This window comes from Meriones unguiculatus, chromosome 8 (assembly GCF_030254825.1).
Source record: "Meriones unguiculatus strain TT.TT164.6M chromosome 8, Bangor_MerUng_6.1, whole genome shotgun sequence".
Classification (NCBI taxonomy): Eukaryota; Metazoa; Chordata; class Mammalia; order Rodentia; family Muridae; genus Meriones; species Meriones unguiculatus.
In genome coordinates, this window is record NC_083356.1 from 79,746,852 (window position 1) to 79,771,857 (window position 25,006).

The 25,006-nt window shown below is 38.6% G+C and overlaps 1 protein-coding gene across 14 annotated transcripts in view; it reads right to left on the reverse strand.

The window, feature by feature from the left end:
• Positions 1-25,006, reverse strand: part of Dennd1a (DENN domain containing 1A) — a 477,089-nt gene that overhangs the window by 411,070 nt on the left and 41,013 nt on the right. The gene's annotated exons all lie outside the window — the stretch shown is intronic.

Genomic DNA, 25,006 nt, shown 5'->3' on the forward strand with positions numbered 1-25,006 from the left:
GTAAGGAATTAAAGCTTCTGGAAGAAAAGAAAGGTTTGGGGGCTAAGGAAAAGATAAGCAAAAAGCAATTGTGCCAAAAAGCAAAAACGTACACTCAAAGAATGACAAGGACAGATAAAAAGAGCACAATTTCCTAAACTAGCAGTTCTCAACCTATGGGTCATGACCCGTTTGATGGTGAAAACCCCTTTCCTAGGGTTTGAATATCAGATATCCTGTATATCTGATATTGGTATTATGGTTCATAACGGGAGCAAAATTATAGTTATGAAGTAGCAACAAAAATAATTTTATGCCTAGGGGTCACCACAACATGAGGAACTATATTAAAGGGCCACAGCATTAGGAAGGTTGAGAACTGCTGCCCTAAACACTGGCTCCTGTTGACCAAAACTGGAACAGGCGAGCACTGCAATTTATTCAAACAATAACTTGAAAAACTCAACAAGTGACCTGGATTGAAAGAGAAACATTGAAACTAAAGCCACATAAATAAAATTTAATGAGAAACACTGTGTGTGGGGGTGTGGGTGGGGGTGTGGGTGAGGGTGTGGGGGGGCGGGGGGGTTTGTATGTGTGTGTGTGCTTTACATTTGATTTGAGGTACCAGTAGAGCATGCAGAAACAGCTGCTGACAGAGCCAAGGGCCCAACTCTAACACTTGGAAGCCTGGGAGTCTAGCAATTATCAGCCTATAGCTAAGAGAAACCCACAGGTAAACAAGCTTTCACCATAAACAATCTAGTGGCTTACGAAAGGGAAAAGGTATCAGAAATGACCCACAAGTAAAACAGAAGGGTGGGAACAATGCTAACAGGCAGTAAGTACACACAACAGAGCACAGCAACAACAGAACACCAAGCAACCTTCCATGACTCATAGAGCATGTGGCCCTGAAGGGACAGCACACATTAAGCAGAATCTAGACATTACATCTGAACAGTTCTCTACCTCATGGTATTTTCCTTTGCTACCAATGACTAACAGACAAGCCTGGCAATTTCTTTATGAAATAAAAGGGGCATTCTTTATCTTCTTTCACAGAAAGTATATATACCATAAAAGAAACAGTTCTAGTGTTCTCCCAGTTACAAAAATATACTGGTACCTCTAAGTGTTTTTTCTTTACTTATAGTACCTGGATCAAGTAAATAAAATACTCTAAATAATAGTAGTATTTGCATGGAGTGTATAGTAGCTTGAAAACAGTTTTATCTGCTTTGTATTATTTCACTCAGTCCTCATACTATCTAATGAGTTAAGCAGGGAAGAGACCTAAATTCAAAGATTAGCAAATAGGTTCAGACAAGATAGATTACTAACCAAAATTTCATACCTAATAAGCACAAGAACTGAATAGAACTCCAGTTTTCTTACTCTATAGTCCACTTACTCATTTATTCATCTGCTGTGATGGTTAGAATAAGTATGACCCCCAGAGACTCCTGTGTTTGAATGCTTGGCCCATAGGGAGTGACATTATTAGAAGGTGTGGCCTTGTTGGAGTAGGTGTAGTCTTGCTGGAGGAAGTGTATCACCATGTAGTCAAGCTTTGAGGTCTTATGTATGCTCAAGTTATGCCCAATGTAGACACAGTCCCTTTCTGCTGCTTGCAGATCATGATGTGGGATTCTCAACTCCTCCAGCACCATGTCTGCCTGCATGCTACTATGCTTCCTGCTGTGACGATAATGGACTGAACCTCTGAAACTGTAAGCCAGCCAATTAAATATTTTCCTTTATAAGAGCTGCCTCAGTCATGGTTTTGCTTCACAGCAATAGAAACCCTAAGATCTCCACTAACTCAGATATTTATTAAGTGCTTCTCAGAAAACACTACCCAACATCTAGCAATGTTGCTGTGAAGATTAAATAATAGAACACATGAAGCCCATGCAAACACTAACAAGTCTAAAACCATCAACACTTAAAGATATTAGCTTCTCTTACATCTTCTAAATGCAATGTGTAAGTAGAATTCATACACAAAATTTGGTTAGAATGTGTTAGAAAATGCATATTTTGGTGAAGTAGAGATAGCTGAGATAAAATCAGACATATTAGGGAATAGTTCATGGAACACCTTGTGACAGGCTGGACATTAGCCTGGGTGACATAAGGATCACAGAAAGGCATAAGGAGAGGAAACGTGTTTTCAGCTGTGTAGTTTGAAGACTGAATATCATTAAGCATAGATCTGAAGATGCAGCAAGCCACACTGGAAGCTATGGGACCTAGTAAGGAAAGAGAGGATGAACACAGGAGTGAAATGAAGCCACGTCACTCATATTTATGTTACTTGGGCCGCTTTATGTAGTCTCTCTCTGATATCTAACAGAACTGAGGCAATCTTATAAGCACCTTATACGGAACAAGTGTTAACCAACACCAATGCTCTAAGACAGTAGTTCTCAACCTGTCGGTCATGACCCTTTTGGGGGTTAAACTTTTTCATGGGGACTATATAACCAATATCCTGCATATCAAATATTTACATTACAATTCATAATAGTAGCAAAATTATGGTTATGAAGTAGAACAAAATCTTGTGGCTGGGGTCACCACAACATAAGGAACTGTATTAAGAATCGCAGCATTAGGAAGTTTGAGAACCACTGTTCTTAGGACAACTGAAGAATTCAGTCTCATCCCTGGACCTTTGGTTCTACAAGGGAATAAATAACATATTGTAATTACTATTCTTATTCACCTATGAGGAGCCTACTTTGAAGTCATTAGTTCATTGTTTCTCTTAATCTGCATAATTCTAAGCAATTAAAGTTTTTACTGGTTACAAAATTCTCCACAGTGTAATGGAACCTCTGACTTCAGATGCTTTATGCTTTAATCAAAAACTAACACTCATTAACAAGATTACCTGTTGTGATTAAATAGATACAAAATGTTTACAAAATTTATAAATGGGTAAAACAGTGTAAGAGTAAAACTTACCACTTTTTACAAACCTTATTTCCTAGCCTGTATAGGAGATGGAGCAATCTCTCCTTTGCCACAGCTTCTGGTCTCCCCACTTCACTGCCTGATAAACATTAATACTCCACTTTCTGCTGCTCAGCCTCAATGATGTCTGCCCGTAGAGTTAAAGTGCAGTGTTCGAGCGCATGCCTGCATCCTCTGCCTCACAGCTACACACTACACTGAGTCTCAAAATGCACCAGGCTGTGACAGCTGTAAGCAATGAAATCTCAAGATGGCCCTTCTGTGGAAAACATATTCATTACATTTACAAGAAGCTCTTACATCTTTGGTAAACGCTGCAATTAATTTATGGAAGCATGAAGAGTCTACAAAGAACACCAGTGATACTACTAGAAAAGGAGAGAGAGTTTCATCTGGCCCAAAACTACAAAGTTCATGTCTAATTTGATATAAGAGTCAGACCACAAACTGACAATCTTGGGAGGGAGATCCAAATGGAAGTCCAGTTCTAAGCTTTTCACCCCACTTTCAGGCTAAAATCACATGCAAGTCCCTGACTGAGGCCTATATAGTCTATTCTGCCACCTTCATTTCTTTAAGAAAACTTCTCCCTCAAATGTTCAAGTTTTGATTTGGCAGTTAATTTCAGGCTGCAGTTAAAAGGCACTAGCTGTCAGTCAGATCTCTTCCCCAGCCCCCTCCTGAGAAGAAAAACTGACAGATCACAGGAGCTTTCTTTTGTAAACCAATTCTGGAACTTTCATGCTTCTTATTTGTTAGGTTAAAGGTTAAATTGCTGACCTGTGCCCTCCTGCTTAGCGGCCTTCCCCTTTTTCTGTAAAGCTTTATTTTGGGGCTGTATTTACATGGATTAGTCCCTTTTCACGCTAAGAAGGAATCTGTTCACAGCCAAAGCCTTAGTTCTGGTTGTACAAAAAGCAGCCACAATTATTCACCACCAGACAATGACCATATTGTGGATTTACAAAAAACCCACCCCAGCCAGGGAAAGATCTGTTCTTGCTGAACAAAACAATAGAAGAAAAATCTTATCAAGCATTCAAGAGAAAGCAAACAAAGCAAGCCCACTGTGAACTTGATGAAGATGTCAAGCTCTTTTAAAACATATATATATAAAACCCAACAAAGAGGGGTTTTCTTGCAAAATCTTGGGAGTGAGACTTTTTCTACTCTGAGTTTCCCTTTCTGGTTAAACACAGTCAGGAGCAGCAGACATTGACAGCCAAGACCAATAAATGCTGCCATTTCTAAGCACACTTACAAACACTTTTTTAAATGCACAATGCAGGGAGGCTTTCTTCTCCAAATATGCCCCGTGCAAATGCCAGGCTAAGCATTTTCAACTAAGAACTATGCTACACAGGCCCTTTCACCAAAGCAAAATTTTTGTCTCAATCCCTAAGAAACACTGGCTACTCCCCCAGCTCTAACTTAAAAATACTTAAATTTTATTTTATTTTTTAAAGAACTCTGACAGGCTAGACACGGTAATATAGGGCCCTAGTTCTAACACTAGGAAAGATCAAGCAAGAAGACTATAAGTTCCAGGTCAGTATGAACTACACAGAAAGATCCTGTTTCAAAAATACTTACATACATATTGGATTTAGTGAAACTACAGCTTCAGCAAGTATGATATCAAGTATCATCCATACCATGTCTCTTTGAATGGGTTTGAATGGCAGTCCCTCACCACAGAAGAAAACTTTCACCAGAAACACTTTATATCTGGAAGTGAGGCTCTCACAGGTGCTGCCGAAGTCCAGTCCTGGGTCCTAACCATAGCAGTCTAGCAAAACTTGACAGCGGTACAAAGACTTTTCTCCCATCATCAGGTCTTTAGGTAAGTTCCTTCTATACTCTTTAGATTAACATGGCCTAAATACTCCATCAGTAGAAATATCCCTCACATAAAATAAAGGAAAAAAAAAGAAGCAAGCATTAAGTGCAGCCTAATAATTATTATGATATAACTTTTTAAAGTATTTCTACTTTGTTATGTTTTGGTTTACTTTAATTTTATTTTTATGTATGTGGAGGTTTTACCTGCATGAATGTCTGTGCACCACTTACATGCTTGATGCCTGAGAAGACCAGAAGGGGGTGTAGAACCCCCAAGACTAAAGACATATTGTAGTATGTCTGTAACTCTTTTGAGTTACAGACTCCATGTGGGTGCTGGGAATTGAACCCAGGTCTTCTGCAAGAGCAGCCAGGCTGATCCATCTCTCCAGCCCCCAAATATTGTTACTTTAATTTACTTTCATAATACTTTTTTGCCTTGCTTTGTCTCACTTAGGCAGACAAAATGGCTCACTGGGTAAAAAGATACTTGTCATCAAACCTGACAATTAGGGGAGTTCCACACCTGCCCTCCAAAACAACAGGGAGGAAGGAGAGAACTGACTCCTATAAGATGTCCTCTGACCTCCACACTCACATGACAGCATGCATGCAAGCACACACAAATGTATATGCAAATAAATCAATGTTTTTTAAGGGCTTACATTAATGTCTGCTGCTATAGATTTGGACTGGAGAAAACACTGTCATGTGTAATATTACCTTTGTATTGCATGGCTCCTTCAAGCCTTATTTCTATTCAGTTAACATCCTCTTCACCTGCCTACTTCCCTCCCTCAAGACAACAACAACAAAAAATTGGCCCAAAAAAGCCCACAAAGTTAAGAATTATTGATCTGTCTCATTTTAAAGCACAGAACTTGATAAGGAATAACAGGGAACCACTTTCGGAGACTAAAACTCAGCAAGCCATCAAATAATGATAAGAAGATTTCATGATAAACATTAACGTCAAATATTTCTTCATTTGAACAGTACACAAAATAACAGCTACTTAACACAGGAATACTCAAGCTTAGAAATGGGACTTGGTGTAGGTGATGGTCCTATACCTCTTTTTCAAACTTCCTGCAATATTTTGTCTTTTTGTAGCTTTCTTAATTGAGTAGCAAGTACTGTTAAAACACACAACTCCGGCCAGTGTCCCTGCTGAGAAGACAGCAGGCAATTAAGTATTTTCATGCATAGCCAAGGTACAGGGCCCCAGAAGTTTACTTACTTCCGAATTAGAAAATTTATGGCACTACAAGGACACAAACACAAAGTAGGAAGTACTTAAACTCCTTACCAACTTCTAGGACAAGATTAGGGCACAAGCTACACTGAGAGGTGATTCAAATGGAAATGCTCGGCTGCCTCTCTAACAATGATAAACTCCCTCACAGTTAATGGTTTCTCCCTGAGAGATTCATCTTGCTTTTCAACCTAGAGGTATATTTTGGAAAAAAGGAAGAAACACATGGTGGGGCTTAGAGCAAAACCTTTTAAATTCTTTGCCATAAAAGCTGCAGAGTAAACTACATTTCCTTTACTAATCCTTCAGACACTTGTTAAGCTCCAGTGTGCTGACAACTTTGCCAGTGCAATCACAACTTAAAAAAAAAACAAAACTTTGGTTGTACTAAATTGTATTACAATCTTCCTTGAACACAGTGAGAATTTACACTACCTTCACAAACTGTTGAAAGAAGCACTCCCTGGGGAGAAATAACTTTTGGCACCTTGTATAGCAAACTAAAGTTACAAACCCAGGCTAAAATATCCCTTTCACCACACAGTCTCTCTGTCTCTGTCTCTGTCTCTGTCTCTGTTTGTCTCTGTCTGTCTGTCTGTCTGTCTCTCTCTCTCTCTCTCCACTAACTTTGAATTCAAACTCTGGAAAACTTTTTAATTAAGTATATGGAGGGTTTTTTTTTTTTAAGTACTTTTTCCATGCCTTTGGAAATATATGAACAAAAAAACTCTTGAAACCCAAGAATTTCAAATCTGTATAATCCTCTAAGCTGTGAAAAATGATACAGCTGTACTTCCGCATCAAGAGACTGAAGATGAAGAACAATGATTTCATTTGCCAAGGGAGGAATGAAAACTAACTGAACACTGTGTCTGTCTTACTCAGTGCCTTACTGAATCTTCAGGCAGCCCTACACGAGAACATTATCAAACTTATCTTTGCAAAGAGAAAAATTCAAAAAAAGGAAAGGGAGAAAGCATATCTTCCCAGTGGACTCTGACTAGCTGTAGAGCTTTAATTCAGATACAAATCACTACAACCACTGCTTTGCTACAGGATAAGTTAGGGAAACAGCTTTTAGTGACACAAATTCCCATGATGCCAGACCACCAGGCTGTTTCCCAGAGTAGTAGAAACAGTTCTAATGTAAGAAGCACAGGCTTCTGTGGAGGGCTGGGTAAATGCCTCATTGTCCTCTGGAAAGTCTGATGGACGTGTATTAAACAGAAGGAAAAGGCATTCCTCTCCTAGTAGGACAAATGTAAGCTTGCCTGCCTTTAAACTTTTTATCCTGAGCACATCTGCTCATAGAAAAGGCAGAATAATGTCTTCTAGAAAAATTGGTAAAGAAAAACCCAAAGATAACCTCCCTCCCTAGATCTAGCCATTAAAAAAGAGAATACAACAAATGAAGTAGCCATTCAGCCTACAGGAAATGAAATATTTACCAACAATAATACTACCAACGCTCACAGAATTATCCAAGCTCTCCCTGTTCAGCTAACATGAACAAGCTTACCCACTGAACCAACAAATGGGTCCTAAGTACCTACTAAGTGCCAATCACTGCTCTAGATGTTGGGGATATACTGGTGACACAAATAAAGCAATCTGCCCTAAGGAGCTGACATTCCCAGACTGTGCCTGAATGTATATTCCTTTAATCAAAACCTTATTGAAAGTCATATCTGATTAATAAAAACAAATACATATTTCTTCACAGCTCTGCAAATGTTTACCTCCCTGTTCAGGTCTCTATTGCTGTGATAAAACACTATAACCATAACAACATGGAAAGAAAGAAGTTTATTTCACTTGCACTTTCACATCACAGTCTGTCATTGAAGGAAGTTGGGGTGAAACTAAAAGCAGGAACCCAGAAGCAGGAACTGAAGCATGGAGAAATGCTGCTTACTGGCTTGTTAAGCCTGATTTCTTAAAGACACAGGATCACCTGTCTGGGGGTAGAAGTGCCCATAGTGAGCTGTCCACACTAACCATCAATCAAGAAAATGCCTTATAGACTAGCCTACAGGCCAATTCTATAGAGACATTTTTCTCAGGATCCCCTCTTCACTGGATGCCAGAACATCCTGCTAGGACTCATCTGGAACAGTATCCACACAATGTTACTAATTATAATAAATATTGCCAAATGGATAAATTGTGGGGTTTTATGTTTCTGAGTACATATTCACATGAGTGCTTACATGTAGACATGCATTTGTATGCAACTCATGGTCTTCCTCAGGTACTATTCATCTTGTTTTTAAAACAGGGTCTCTCATTGGGCTAGAACTCATTGATTTGGCTATGGCCAGCCAGTGAGTACCAGAACCTGTCTCCACCTCCCATCACTGGGATTACAAGTACTTATCACCATTCCCAGCCTCTCTTATTTGAGTTCTAGGGATTAAACCCAAGTCCTCATGCAACAGAGCTATCTCCCCAGCTCCTGTGATTGATTTTAAAGAGGTCTCAAAAGAAGGAAACATGTAGCAGAGGTCAGTCTTATATGGCTTACATTGGATCTAGGAGTTAAACAGACTCCCTGTTAGGCAGAGATAGGAAGAGGGGCTGTGGCTAGCTGTATAATAAAGGTGGCAAATTTCCAAAAAAAGCCAGCTTCATACTCACCCTCCTGACTTCAGATAAAAGTTGACAACTTAAAACAAAAGCTTTGTTGGCTTTTATCTCCCACTGGCAGGCCCCTACTGACCAGAAAGTTCAAGGATCAGGACATGACACAAAACAGCTGCAGGCCAATCAGCAACCTATCTGTCTTGAGACTAACCAACCCTACATTAGGGAAGGAGGACACTTCAGAGGCTTTGAAATTTCTTGAGAAGAGACTGGAGCCCTCCGCTTACAGTGTTTCCCCTCTGCTGTGTCTTTTGTTCTGTGTGACAGCTTCATGTGTGTGTTTCCTTAAACTCAATGAATTCTTCATCTGCTGATTTCTGTCTTCTGCTGTTTTGAGATTTCTCTGCTGCTACCTGTTGCACCTGAAATTTTTCCTGTCTTTTAATTCTTTAATTGGCAGAAAAACGAACCTACTCAAGACCCTCTAGTCGGCATCATTTCTCTGAGCACAGTTTCTGCAGCAGATTCGGAGAAGCCCAAATAAACCCGACTCACCCTCATCTCCATTCAGGAAGGAAAAACTGGGACAGCTTGTTCCAGAGTCTACCCCAGAAATAAGGATCATTTTACAAGCCTAAAATGGTCTCATTGGGGCTGTTAAAAGCAAGAAAGAAGCCTGCTGAAACCGCCCTAAAGTCCTATCCCTGGAACTCCTTAGCCATCCCAAATCCCAGCTTCTAAGGGTGTGGAAGTGGAGACTACCACAGGACCAGGTTATGCTTTCTTAGTTCAGGCCTGTAACTAAACCAACACACTCTGCCATAATGAGAGGTGTTCAGCCATATGTTTGTGGGAGATTTCTCATAATTGCTCCTCAGAACAAACACTATGAGATACTGTAATCATGTCCATTTTATTGTCTGGTGAACTAAAGCAGTGAGCAGTTCTCAACCTTCCTAATGCTACAACCCTTTAATACAGCTCTTATGAAGAGCTGTATAGTGAGCCCCAACCATAAAATTATTCTGGTTGTTAGTTCTTAACTGTAATTTTACTAGTATTATGAATTGTAATGCAAATATCTGATATGCAGGATATCTGAGATGTGACCCCTGTGAAAATGTCATTCAATGTCCCCACAGGGTCATGGCCCACAGGTTGAGAACTACTGAACCAGAGAGAACTTAAGTCATTTGCTCAAAATCAAATAGAACATACTCTAAAGCAAATACTAGATTGAACCCAGCCAATCTCCCCTAGAAACAAGATTCTCATTCAGATTTCACCAATAATATTCTTGTGGGTTTTGGAAGAGAGGATAAACTAAATGACTTACTTTGCTTATTTTCAACTTCATTGGGAACTATAAGAAAAAGTTTTTCTTCACTTTGGCCTATATAGAAAATCTTTCCAAATATTCATGTCCTTTTTTTTTCTTTCTTAAGTACACCCAAATAAACTAATGGAAATTTCCTTTGATGTTCAAGAAGCTAATTCTATCAATCTGAGTATCAGTGATCATTACTTCTGAGAAATACAACTGGGCTAAACATATAACAGCTAAGGACCACATTCCAGAAATGGACCATTTTAATAAGTCTCTGATACCAGTTTATTTTCTTGGCATCTAGGTCTTCCATTGTATATAGTATGAATAAGAACATTGGTGATAAAGGCTTGACCACACGGTTCTTATTAAAGTTTAATGTAACACACAAATGGAAGGAAAAATATACAGGTTGATAATTATAAATTATTATGCACAGAACTCAGAATTAGTCCTCTGGAAGAAAAAAAAAACTTAGGCAGTTTTCTCTCTCCATTTATACCTTTCACACAATAATTACTATTCTAATATTTGGACTCTTTCAAAAAGAAATTTTATCAAAAGAAAGGTTTAATCTCTTCATCAGAACTGCTGAAGTTTGGTTGGTTATTTTTTAAGTGCAGAGGTTGCTTGTTTGTTTGTTTTTACTTGCTTTTTAAACTATACATTGCAGGACTGGAGAGATGGCTCAGCGGTTAAGAGCACTGGTTGCTCTGCCAGAGGTTCTGAGTTCAATTCCCCAGCAACCACATATTATCTCTTATTTAAAAAAAAAAAAAAAAAAAAAAGAGGCTTACTCAACACTAACTGGAGAAAAGCAGGCAGAAGACAGCCAGAGGCCTGACAACGAGATAGAGAAATGGGAGAGAAAGAGAAGTGGAACAGTTTGTGAACTATGAAGAGAGGCAGAACTTGAAGAGAGGCAGAACTATGAAATGCAAGTGCTGGTGAGGAACAGCCTGACTTGAGTAGCCTATGTTGCCTCCTGATGGAGATATCCAGGCCCCTGTTGCCACCAAGGGTCAAGTATGGTCCATGGTCCTACCTTAGAAGGGGTTTGTGTTGAGGCCCACACTGCCTCCTGGGGCCATGTTGATGTCTGAAGGCTAAGCTGAGCTGGCCTGGTCGCTCACTTGTGCAACATGGAAGAGCTGCCCCATCCCTTTCCAATTATGACACTAAGGTAATCTGGCCACATCCCTCACCTGGGCAGTTCTGGAGAGCTGCAGTTCTGGCAGGCTGACCAACTAAGGTAGCATTCTGACCCAGATCCAGGGCTTTAAGTTGGCCCACCCCAATATCTACTCCATCAGTGAAGGAGCTGGTCCTACGTAACCAAAGCTACAGGATATCCATGACACAGGGCCACAAGAGGATATCTGAAAGGTGTCCCAATGAGGATACAGTATTGATAGTGTAGCATAAGCCAGAGGCCTTAAACCAGACCAATGACGCATTGCAATGAACATTTGCCAAGTAAAGCATTGGAACACATGGACACACCATACTGCAGCTTCCACAGCAAGATGGGTTTTGTTGTTGTTTTGTTTGGGGGGGGGAGATTTCAAGGGTGGCAGATATGGAGGGACTGGGAGATGAGTGGGATTGAGGTGCATGATGTGAAATTAACAAGAATCAATAAAAAGTTCAAAAAATATGTTAAGTAGAGAAATATAAGTTCCATTAAAACAATGACAATCTAGTATTCAGTTTTAAACAATTTTCACAGTGTCAAACAATTGATGAATGGCAGAAGAAATCTGAAATCAAGTCTTGTGATTTCAAAACCTACAGTTGCCATTACATTGTTTTTAGTACAAATTATCCCCAAAGTTTTTTTAATACCACTGTTATAATAAAGACAGTATTTAATTTGCATCTATTATCTCTTCAAATAAGGCTCATAATAATAAAAATTTCTATTAAGTAAGAACATATTAAAGGGGGGAAAAGACGTATATCTGGGGAGCAATTTATTAAAGCCTCTTGCTGGGCAAAGTAGGTTCATGGTGATCTCCTCAGTAAAGCTTGTTGCTTCTAAGCAAAGCCTTGAGCAGACTGTCTTTAACATAAAGAAGAAATGCAAAATACATTGTGAAATAGTACCAGAAGTTCAAAGGCAAGACTATCACTTCCTAAAGGTTTCTGTTTTCCAAAGCCTTCTATGCATCTAAAACATAGGGTCTGGGTCCGTTCTATAGATCTAGCATAGCTATTACTATACAGTCAAATACTAGGCTGAATCTAAAGGAACGGTGTATAGGACAGGTAATAGATTTCAATAACAACTGATTTTGGTCACGCAGACTCCTAAGAAACCAGCCTTACGCTGTTATTCAAGCAACTTGAAGAACAACCTTGTTTCTTTTTCTACAAGATCGTACTACTGCAGTCTTCCACATGCTGGAATACTGAGACAACTCTGCTGAATGTCCACATTTCTAAATCCTTACCTTAATTATTTGGTTTGAAAAATCTTTCCAAACTAAATTAAACAAACACCTTCATGCTTTTTGAGAAGCTCATTTTGGGTGCACATTTTCTTCATCGCTGCAACAGACATCTTTTTAGCTGCCTAACATCCATCCTCCCTTTACCATACTTTCTCCTATGGAAATCCATGGTATCCACATGGCACTGAATGGCCACACACCCATGTGTTCATAGAGGCATCTGCATGCTTACATTCATACTAATCACCTTCTTACCCAAATGTGGTGGCACATACTTTTAGGTGGACGAGGCAGGCAGACCTCTATGACTTTGAGGCCAGCCTGGTCTATATAGCAAAGTCCTATAAAGAGAGATCCTGTCCAAAAAAACAAATTCTCTGAATGTGGTTCAAAGGTGGGTACATGATCCAGAAAGGACCTGCTACAAATCACAGACCTAACTCTCAACATAGTAAGTTGGTAAAGTCTCAGTTTTCTTTGCAATGTTGCCTATAGAAAAACATGGATAGCTTTTTGATTTGTTTGTTTGTTTTTTGTTTTTTGTTTTTTTCCAGACAGGGTTTCTCAGTGTAACAGCCCTGGCTGTCCTGGAACTCACTTTGTAGACCAGGCTGGCCTGGAACTCACAGAGATCCACCTGTCTCTGCCTCCCAAGTGCTGGGAATAAAGGCATAAATCAACATTCCTGGCTATGAGTACTTTTTGTTATAGTAGTTGGATTTTTTGTTTTTGTTTGTTTGTTTGTTTGTTTAAAGACAAAGTTTCTCTGTATAGCCTTGGCTGTCTTAAACTCCCTTTGTAGAACAGGCAGGCCTTGATCTGCCTGCCTCTAGCTCCCTGAGTGCTGGAATTACAGGTGTGCACTACCATGCCCAGCTTGTTCAGTTTTTAAAAGTAAATTTACACAATATTTTTTTCCCCTTAAGGTTGCTGTCTAACAACTGGGTAGTTAAACAACTCAGATACATGTTACACTGAAATGATGATTCAAAACATCAAAAGATACTCTTTTACCATGTGGGTGATTAATATAGTGGTATATAAGTTGGGATTTCTTTATAGTTAACTTTATCATTGTGTAGGGACTCAAAAAAGATAACAAAGAGCATGAGGAAGAGGGAGGCAAATCTCTGAAAATACAAGTAGAAGGCCTAGATCTGGGGAAATCTGAAGCCATTTTAACCTCTGGATTTATCAGTGTGGAACACTAATAAACTCCTTTTTATACTCAAGACAGAATTAATCTGAGTTCTGACACTTCTAATAAAAAAGAATCCTGAACAAAACAATAACAAAGTTATCAGCATGAGCAATAACTGTGGCAAGAAAACTAATACAAAGAAATCCTTAGGCTATGCCAGAGCACTTAGGGCATAAGCTAAGGGCATTTCTATGAATAAGAGGCTTGAGTTTAAAATGCAACAATTCAGAAATCCACTTAAGCTACTTTTACTTGCTTGCTACTCTCCAGCAAGGTCCCACTGATAACAGTTGCTGAATAGTGGAGCTCTACTGGTAAGCACTCTTGCCTTAAACACAAATAATTTTAAATAACTGTTAGAATAACAGTTCACATTTATAAAAAAAAACTCTCCATGTCCTGTGAAATGTGCACTCCCAACAACCCCCCTCAGCTGCATGAAGTACTATTTGTATCCCTTTTTATAGTTAAGAGAACACAGGCTTGGAAATTTGCTCTTCAAACAAACAAACAAACAAACAAAAAACCTCAAAAACACGTATAAAAATCTATTAATTTTTTTTTTCAACAACTCCTTGCTTGCCTGGATTTTAACATTTAACAGATCAATGAATCCCTGAACCATCTAAAAGTCCAAAGACCTGATACTGTGAATCACAAATATAGCAAGAAAGGCCACTGTTATGAATAAAGGAAGTATTATGAGATGCTCTTGGACATAATTTATATCTAGATGGCTCCTAAAATGCATACTTTAGTAACAAGAAAAAAGTCTGAAATCTGCTTCCCAAGAAGTAAGCATTAATTAAGAAAAAGAAAATATATGTCTCATTTTCTGTTTCTTCCTGAGAACAGCAGTTCAAATTCTCTCAATATGACCAATTTGAAGTAGCACCAATACAATAAAAGCACCAGTTCCAAGCACAGATATACAATTAATGTAAAATTCAAAATGTGATCTTGGTAGAGAAAAGCAAACTGAGGGAGGCACAAAATGTTCTGCTTCTTAAGCTGTGGCAGGTACATGTGTTTTCATTTATTCTCTGAAACACATACATATATACATGCATATAATATAGTATTTTGATCTCAGCATTTACAAATATAAAGAATATATTCAAACTAGAACTCAAGCTCCAGGCTCCATCATTTGGACAGGTCACTTCCCAGTGCTGAGCTTCTCTCATTCTCTACCTGAGGACCAACAATCTGCTAACAACTGAAATACATGCATGGATCAAGCAAGAAGTAACTTCTGCCCTCGTGAAGCCCAATTTTGATCCTATATAATTGAGAGAATGCTTATTTCATTGCATGTTGAGCAACCAATTTATTATTACAAGCTACTGGACTCAACTTTAGCTTATAGAAATAAGCATTACTGTAGTCATCTTAAAACAGAAAAGGGACAAGGCACACTGAAATGCTCAAAGCTCCCCCTGACTTGGAAGGTGAAATCTTATCTCTGAACAAAAGCAGACAACTGAGAGAGGTTCTAAATCTGTACCTCAAACAGGACTTGGTGGGTTTTGTTTACTGCATCGCTTGTTTTGCTGCTGAGAGATGTGCAAGGCCTGTAGACCAGAAGTTGACTTTGGATGTTATTTTTCGTAACCTGTTCACCTTTTTTTTTTTTTTTTGGAGATACTATCTCTCATTAGGATAGATTAGACTAGGCTGGCTGGTGAGCAGGCCCTCGGGTTCCACCTGCCGTCCACCTCCTCAGCACTGGGCACACCTCCACACTGTTTGTTTCTGTTTTGTGAGTGCTAGAAATGGAACTCATGTTGCCATGCTTGAGCAGCAAGCACTTTACGAGTTGAGCCACCTCCCCAGCCCCAAATAAGACCTTTTCTAACTACCATGTCAAGTGTACTTACTTGGAAAAAAGTAGAATGATATTTTAAGTAATCAATCTTTTGAGTAAATAGTAATTTGATCTAACTATGAGACTAAGAATCAAAGTCCATACCATAATACTCTACAAAGTAGATTTATTTTCACTGGAAAACTAAAGAGAAGAGAAAGAAAAAGTGGGTAGGGTTAACTGGTGTCATATAGTAGGAAATAGTAAGATTTCTCTGTCCATTGTAAGTACAGCTTTCTCTCTGCTGATTCTCCACAAGCCAGGTTTCTCTCCCCAACAATAACATCATCTGATTTCCCTAACCACTGCATGCACATGTGCTGTTAGGCAGTAACTGTAAAGAAGTTGCCCTAAGGATGAAGTTAAACACATGGTCTACAAGTGGGAGGTTGCCCAGACTGTACAAATTCATCTCAATTTCCTCAAACCTAGATCAGTTTAGACAATTTCTTAAGATAAAAAAAAAAATAGAGAGAGAGCAAGGTTAGAGAGATGGCTCACTTGGTAAAGTGCCTACTCAAGCATAAAGGGCTGAGTTTGGATCTCCCACACACACATAAAAGCTGAGTGCAGAAGTGTGTACCAATAATCCCAGCACTGTGGAGACAGAGCACACTGGCCCACCAGCCTAGTCAATTTGATAAGCTTCAGGTTTGGTAGGAGACCTCATCTTAAAAGATAAGTTAGAGAGCAATCAACAATGACACTGACCTCTGGCCTACACACACACACACACACAGAGAGAGAAAGAGAGAGAGAGAGAGAGAGAGAGAGAGAGAGAGATCTGTATTATCTGTATTAAGGAAAATGAATGACTGACATAGAGAATGACAGTAATTTTAGATGATCTCCCTCAGGAATATTTTAATCTAAAATAAAACTTGATTCTTAAAAGAGCTCCCGCAAGCTAGGTATTATGGGTATGTTTATACTACCAGGACTACGAGATCGACACAAATTCAAGTCCAGCATAATCCTCATAGTGAGTTCCAGGGTAAAGCTACATAGCAAAACTCCATCTCAGAAAAAAACAAAACAAAAGCATACCAACAAAAAAGGTTTCTATGCACACATTGTGTCCACACCAGACAGCACATACACAGTTCATACACCATAGAGTATAGTTTAAATCAGCTTTCTTTCCTTCTGTTTTTTGTTTTTGTTGGTTTGTTTTTTTTTTGGTTTGTGTGTACATGTTTGCTTGTTTGTTTGCTTGCTTATTTGTTTGTTTGTTTGAGACAGGGTTTCTCTGTGTAGCCCTGACTGTCCTGGAACTCTCATTGTAGACCAGGCTGGCCTTGAACTCAGAGTTCCTCCTGCCTCTGCCTCCTGAATGCTGGGATCCAGACCCTTGTAGGTTTTCATTTTTCTTTTTCTTTGTAATTTTATTTTATTTTATTAATTATACTTTATTCACTTTGTATCCCCCCATAAGCCCCTCTCTCCTCCCCTCCCGGTCCCACTCTCACTCCCTCTTTTTTTTTTTTTAATCTTCATTAATTTTAATTATGTAGAGATGTATGGGTCAGATCCCCTAAAGGTGGAGCTACAGATAGTTGTGAACAACCTGGTATGATTTCTACACACCAAAGCTGAGTCATCTAGAAAGCTACTGATCTTAAACACTTGAGCTAGAGGAAATCTCAACTGAAAACAATGCCTCTTACTGTGGTTCAGAGAGGCTAATGGGCTCTCTGAACCACAGTAAGATGCTATCCTCTGGCCTTAAATTAACCCTTACCTGTATTCAAAATTCAATGACAAAAAAGTTGGGGGGATTACACACTTCTAATTGCATGAATAAATCTGCAAAGTGGCTTTCTTTTGAAGTGGAGAAAGGTTCTTGAATACCAGTACAGTAAAGAGAAATGGCCTGGCTTTGTTCCCTTTCCCCACTGCCTAAGAGTCTATTTTCAGTGTTAACCTATCTCCTTGGTGGCTTTGTTTTCTATGTGAAAGTGGTATTGTTCATTGTTCAATCTTCAAGTAAAAAAGAAAAATTATGAAAAAGTACAAGTTACCCAGAACTCTCTACCTTGTGCAACAGTTGTCAGCCCTTTGGTGACTACCCTTCTAAATATTTCTCTATACCCATGTTCCTAGATAGAAACGTGTATAGACAAGAGTGATCAAATATAAGTGTCCTATATGCTGTATTTTTTCACCAAAATGTGTTGTGGCCTTCTTTGTCAATAAAAATATACATATATGTCAGCATCTAAAAAGAAAAAAAAACAAAACAAAACAAAACAATGCCTCCATAACACTGGCCAGTAGGCAAGTCTATAGTGCATTTTTTTTTTTTTGCATTTTCTTAATTAGTGACTGATGTAGAAGGGCCCAGCCCATTGTGAGTGGTGCCACCCGTGGGCAGGTAATCCTAGGTTGTATAAGGAGGCAGGCTGAGCAAGCCATTAAGTAAGCAGCCCTCACCATGGGCCCCTACATCAGCTCCTACCTCCAGGTTTCAGCCCTGTTTGAGCTCTTACTCTGACAACCCTCAGTGATGGTGTGTGATGTGGAACTGTAAGCTAAAATAAATCTTTTTGCCCCCAAGTTGCTTTGGTCATGGTATTTTATCACAGCAACAGAAACCCTAAGATCCATTGCTCCAGCCTCTCAACTTTTAAACTTTAATAATGCAGAGGATCTGTCATCAGCACAGATTCAGATGAAGCTCCTAGACCATAATCATAATGCAATGAAAACTGAAATTCTAAATCACAGTTCTGACTCTTAAAACATTAAGTTGGCAAAGTTCCAGAGTTCTTCACAATATTGCTCAGACAAAAATGTGGACAGTTATTTAAGAGAATCTTTTAGCAAAGAATTTTTTCTTAGGGTTGCTGCCTCACACCTGGGTAACTGAACAAGTCAGCTTCCAAAGCATTGTGACTAACACTGCTTTCACAAAATCCCAACAGCTTCTCAACTTTGCTACCATTGTCTTTTTTAAACCTGGCCATTTGGGCTAATGCATTACAAATGCTGAGGTGGGGGATGGGGGGGTGGGGGGGTGCACACAGAAGGAAGCTGATCTGCTGGGCAGCCCTAGAAAACCTGATGCTGCCACTCTCGAAACGCTAAGCCTGCAGCAGGCTCAGAAAGGCCAACTGTAATGAGACACTTGTGTTGGAAATGCATTCCAGAGTTTCTGCATGCCCAGCGCCATCTGATCATGAGATAGGCTGATTATTTCTTGCAAGAGAACCTGAATTCAGTATTGGGTGCTTCTGCAGTGTGGGATGCCTATCTTGGGAGCCTTATGGAAGGGTGAGCTCTCCAGCAAACTGGCCAATTAGAAAGCATTAAAAATACAGAAACAAAATATACCAAAAATCTACTCAAAACTAGCCAGTTTTCTAGATTTTGTTGTTGTTGTTCAGAGTTTTTGCTTGTTAGTGTTTTCTTTTGGATTTGTTTGTATTGTTGTTGTTTTGAGACAGGATCTCAATCCAGGCTGGTGTCACTATATAGCCAAGGAATGACCCTGAACTCCCCATACCCCTGCATAATGCATGCTGATAATTCCAAGAGCAGGAACTACCATTATCATGACTGGATTTCAGTTTCTGTTTAAAAGGTCAAAATCTGGTGCCTAAATGACAAGCTTTCTACACAAAGATGTACACAAAAATGCTATCATTTACAAAAGAACCCTAAAAGCACCCAAAGATTCAATTTTAAGTAAACAACACGGTGCAATAACTCATAACAACTAAAGTGGTTTCACAAATCTATATTAATAATTTTTAAGAAAGCCTTAATTGAAGGAAACAAGGAAAATACATATAGCACAAGCTTAGAAAAAGGCTTATGCATTTTATCTACACACACAAACAAGATTACAAAGAAATAAGTATACCAAAATATTAATGACAATTATGATTAAATTCTATCCTTTTTACAACTCTTCAAAATTTGAAAACTCTTATACATGCTCAAAGCTAATCCTCTAAATGAGGTTGCTAAAATTTAAAAAATGAATAGCCAAAACACACAGACCAGGATAATCTGCCAGTAAATATTAAATGCCTTGAGAAACTTTTTACTATATACATTTTTTATTTACAACAAAAATTTATCACAATGGAAGCAAAAAAAAATGTAAGAATGGAACTCTCAGAGACATTTATAGAAGAAAATGTACACTAAACCTTTCAATTAAAGATCCATAAAGTGGTCTCAATGCTTTTTAGCCCACCTTCTCACAGCAGGGATTTAATCCCTCCAGGGGGGTGCAAACAAACTTCAAAGAGAAGATTAGGCCCAGACACTAGCACTGTGCAATGTAAGGTTTATATCTAAGTTTGCCCGGAAACACAGAGATGAAGATCTGAGGAACAAAGGTAGATTCTTTGCAATCATCTGAAACAGCCAAATTAATGCCTAAAATAATAACAGAAAAAAAGAAAAACATACCAAGTACAACAAGAAGGTTTGAGATACAAAGGTATCTGAAATCAATATTCACCTACAGTTCAGTCACTAGGAACAGCAAAAGGAAACCTGACAAATTACCACAGAACACATGTCCATTTCCAACTCAAGTTCTGTACAGCCTTAAGAAAGTATCCCTTCAGTGTTAAGGTTCTTGATATAGTTCCTATACAATACTGACAAATCACATGCCTCTTCTCAGAGCACAGCACATGTAACAGTCAGTTAAAGGTATTCACTGATGTAAACACATCAAGATTAATCGATAATCTTTTAAAAAGATAAGATCTTTTTATCTTTAAAAATACAGATATTTCTCTGTATTTTTCTTTCTTTATAATATTACTGATTTTTAAGGAGCATGTGAAATGCCTCAATACTTTATAAATAGTTTTAAGCAGTGGTAAAGTGCAGCTTAGAAACTCAGCTTTGTTTGTCTTGTTAACTTGTACAAATCATGGATGAGAAATCAATTTAGAATTTAAAATTTCCAGATATTAACTAGTTTAAAAAAGAAACTAAAGTCTTTGGTAAAGATTTAAATGTAAAAGGCAAAATCACAAATCTTTTAAAAGAAATATCTGTATGAGTAAGGCAGGAAAATATTGATTTTATACTATATTAAGACCAAGAAGTTTGGATCAAAGAGTTCACAGAGTAAAAGACAAATCATAAAATGAAAGACATTTGCAACATATATAACCAGGTAATACCCATAATGCATACTTTATGAGCCAACAATGAAAAGTTATTTAAAAATGAGCAAGATGCTGGCCAGCCATCTAGCCAAAAATACAAAAGCAAAAACAAACAAACAAAAAACCCACATACTCCAGGGTCAATGAAAGACCCAACAGGACATCCAATGTCCCCTCCTCTGTGGCTCCCTCACACAGGTGAATGTATGGGCACAAACAGCCATGCATTCACATGCATAAACACACTCAAATAAAAACATTTTAAATGTGCAAAAGACATAGAATATATGTATGTATGTATATGTGTGTGTGTGTGTGTATATATATATATATATTCCATCAGATTGCTGAAAATGGTATCTAACCTATGCCAAGTACTAATAAAGTTGTAGAGCAGTAGAATCACCAAATATAGCAGGTGAGAAAAAAGAACAGCACAACCCATTTTCAAAAAGTTTAGTGTGACAGAGGAATCAATGGAATATATGTCTACACCCACCAGGATGCATGTGTAAGAAAAAAATCACAGCAGCACTTGCAATAACCAAAACTTGCATGGGGCTTCAACACCACAACTTTACTATCAGCAACAAAATGGACAGGGCTGGGTGTAAGAGCACAGTGGAGGAATGCTTGCCTTCCATGTTCAAGGCCCTAGATTTGATCCCCAGCAGCAATAACAAAGTTGGAGTACAAGTCTATGAACATCACAATGACGAAAATAAATAACTGCATTGAGATGCAACATGAAAGGCCCTTCATAACTGAGCAAAAACTACATAAAGAATTTTTTGTATTCTTTTCTAGTTCTACAAAATTGAGAAGCAGGCACAGCTAAATTTTTTTTTCAGGGACTCATACACATGTAATAAAACTATGAACATAAACAAAGAAATGGCTCTCATAAAAGCATAGTAGTTACCTCTAAAGAAATGAAGTGAGGGGCTCTGGGCTTTCTCTAACATTTAAAGACCTAGCAACTAACAACTAAAGTGGTATCAAAACAAAAGGAGACCTACAGTCCTATACCTAAATATTTCAGTCCTTAAGTCAGATAGCTGGGTGTGGTAGTGCATCTCTGTAATCCTAATACAGAAGAATTATGAGTTCAAGATCATCCTCAGCTACACTGTGAATTCGAGGCCAGCCTAGGATACATAAAACCCATTTTTAAAAAAGGGAAAAAAGTTATAAAATCAAGCTACAACTATTAGATATATTTTTACCTCCTACAATGATAAGCATACCTTTAGAACTAACTGAAAAGTCACACACAGTGTGTATTTTTTCACTGCTTAGAGTTTGATGCAGAAAAGTAGTGGTAGAAGGGATATTGGCTATTGGCTAACTACCCACTGCCCCTTCCACATCCCACAATGCAAGGAACCTTTCACACAAACATGAAGTTACCCAGCCCCAAGTTCAGCTATACCTACCTCTTAACTGTCTGATACCTCACTCTCTATTTAGGAACACCCTAAAGACCTTGGGGTGAATACACTGGCAGCACAGTTCACCTTCAGGAGAACATGGCCTACAGAACAAACTCATACAGGCTCTGAAAACAAGCTCTAGGCCATCAGGGTAAAGAATCCTAAGATGCTGGATTCTCCCAAAACAGCCTAAGGGTGAAAAAGTTCAAGCGTTGTGCTTTATATGTCCAGCAACTTTGTGACCCACATAAAGAGGCATTGAAAAAGGAAGTCCAATGTGGAACTCCTAAGCATAGGATGGGGATGGAGATCTTTGTTGCCAAGACTAGTTTTGGCATAAATACATGCAACATTCTTAACCTGAATAACAGTCATGTCGTCATTTGTGTTATATTACCTGTTAATCCCTGCTTGTAAGTTTTATGTATTTTTATACAAATAATAGGATAGCTATAATACGCTTTCTGATAAGATACATTGAGGGCAGAAATCACAAACACACAACTTGGGTGTAATCATGAAGGTATAATCAAACAAATGTAAATACAGGAATGAAACAAAAGACCTGCATTTTGACAGGTGCCATTAGAAAAGAAGAATAAAGCTACGAAACCATTCCAGAATGAAAGAACTAAGCAGACATAAAAACTACTGGGTTCCTGAGCTGCCATGGTGCAGCTGTGCAGGGGTTCTAGGTTATCTCCATGCATGGTCCTTGGTTGGAGTATCAGTCTCAGAAAAGACCCCTGGGCCCAGATTTTTTGGTTCTGTTGCTCTCCTTGTAGAGCTCCTGTCCCCTCCAGGTATTTCATCTCCCCCTTCTTATATAAGATTCCCTGCACTCTGCCCAAAGTTTGGCTATGAGTCTCAGTATCTGCTTTGATACCTTGTTGGGTAGAGTCTTTCAGAGGCCCTCTGTGGGTAGGCTCCCATCTTGTTCCTTGTTTTCACCCTCTTCCAATATCTATCCCATTTGCCTTTCTGAATGGGGATTGAGCATCTTACCCAGGGTCCTCCTTCTTGCTTAGCTTCTTTAGCTGTACAGATTTTAGTATGATTATCCTATATTATATGTATAATATCCACTTATAAGTCAGTATATACCATGTGTGTCTTTCAGCTTCTGGGATACCTCACTCACGATGATCTTTTCTAGTTCCCACCATTTGCCTGCAAATTTCATGATTTCTTTGTTTTTAATTGCTGAGTAGTATTCCATTGTGTAAACATACCACAATTTCTGTATCCATTCCTCAACTGAGGGACATCTGGGTTGTTTCCAGATTCTGGCTATTACGAATAAAGCTGCTATGAACTTGGTTGAGCAAATGTCCTTGTTATGTACTTGGGCATATTTTGGATATATGCCTAGGAGTGGTATAGCTGGATCATGAGATAGCACTATTCCTAATTGTCTGAGAAAGTGCCAGATTGATTTCCAAAGTGGTTGTACAAGTTTACATTCCCACCAGCAATGGGAACAGGGGGTGTCTCTGACATGAACTCAGTGGCTGGCTCTTTGGTCACTTCCCCCTGAAGTGAAGGGGGGAAGCCTTACCAGGCCACAGAGGAAGACTATGAAAGACAGTCCTGATGAGATCTGATAGGCTAGGGTCAGATGGAAGGGGAGGAGGACCTCCCCTATCAGTGGACTGGGGAAGGGGCATGAGAGGAGAAGAGGGAGGGAGGGCAGGTTTAGGAGGGGATGAGGAGGCTACAGCTGGGATACAAAGTGAATAAATTGTAATAAATAAAAAAAAATTTTTTTAAACTATTGGGTTCCATGAACCTGCATTAGATTCTGGAACAAAAGGGGAAATGTCATAAAGAACATTCTTGAGACAATTTATTCAACTTAAATATGACAATTGCTGTTACATCGGCGCTAAATTTTCTTATTTCAACAACTGGGCTAGGATTATAAAAAGAAAATGTTCTTATTCTTATAATATCCACCCTTGAAATGTTTAGGGGTAAAGGGCCACATCTGCAAAAAAGATTGCATATATAGTGACAAAGTAAATAAAACACAATGGTAATAATGGGCTCTAAAAGAGGGCACATGCAGCAAACTGTTCTTGTAACTTCAAAATATTTTCAAAATAATGGGTTCACCTCCCACGTGCCAGGATTATAAGCATATACCACCATGAGCAACTATATAATCTTTTTTAATAACATTTTGCTATGTGGTCTATAGGTCTCCTTTGTAACTTTGCTAGGCTCTGTACCCCAGACAGCTATAACAGCAGACAGGATAAAGGCTTTGCTGCTTATTCTTCCATCTCACTTTGTAGTTTTCATTTTTTGTTCATCTTTCAAAAAACTGGAGAAAATTTCAGAACACTAAGGGGGAAATTAAGTAACTACAGAAATAATAAATGTTCATCCTTTAATTTATCTGTAAGATCACAGCTGTCATCAAATGGGTACTGAAAAAGGTCTACCCACGCTGAGAAGTGGCTGCATGCACATCTGATTACTTGTTCCTAAGTCCAGTAATCTCCCTGCACAGTAAGAAATATGGCTTAAATGAACCTTAACTTTCTATTTCCAAAACAACCATAAATCTGTAATCTACTTCACATCGGGGCGGGGGAATTCCTTCATTTTAACAAATACTATGATGTTATGCAAAGCCCTACAGGTAACATGGAGAGATGCATGCAACACAAGTGCTGCCCTCAAGAAGGCAACTTACTAATGTGAAGTGGAATTGAAACAAGAATCCTAGCTATCCCACACAGTAGCTTCATGGCCTCAGTAAGCTACTTTACTTACCAAGAAAAATTCTAATTTCTCATAGGTATTATGAAGGATGCCATTCAACTGTCTTTAAGGGTTACATTGTAAGTATTGATAAGATGCTCAGCTGACAGTATACGTGTAACAGAATAAAGGGCATTTAATCAAATCACTATGTATATAATTATAATAATCTAATGA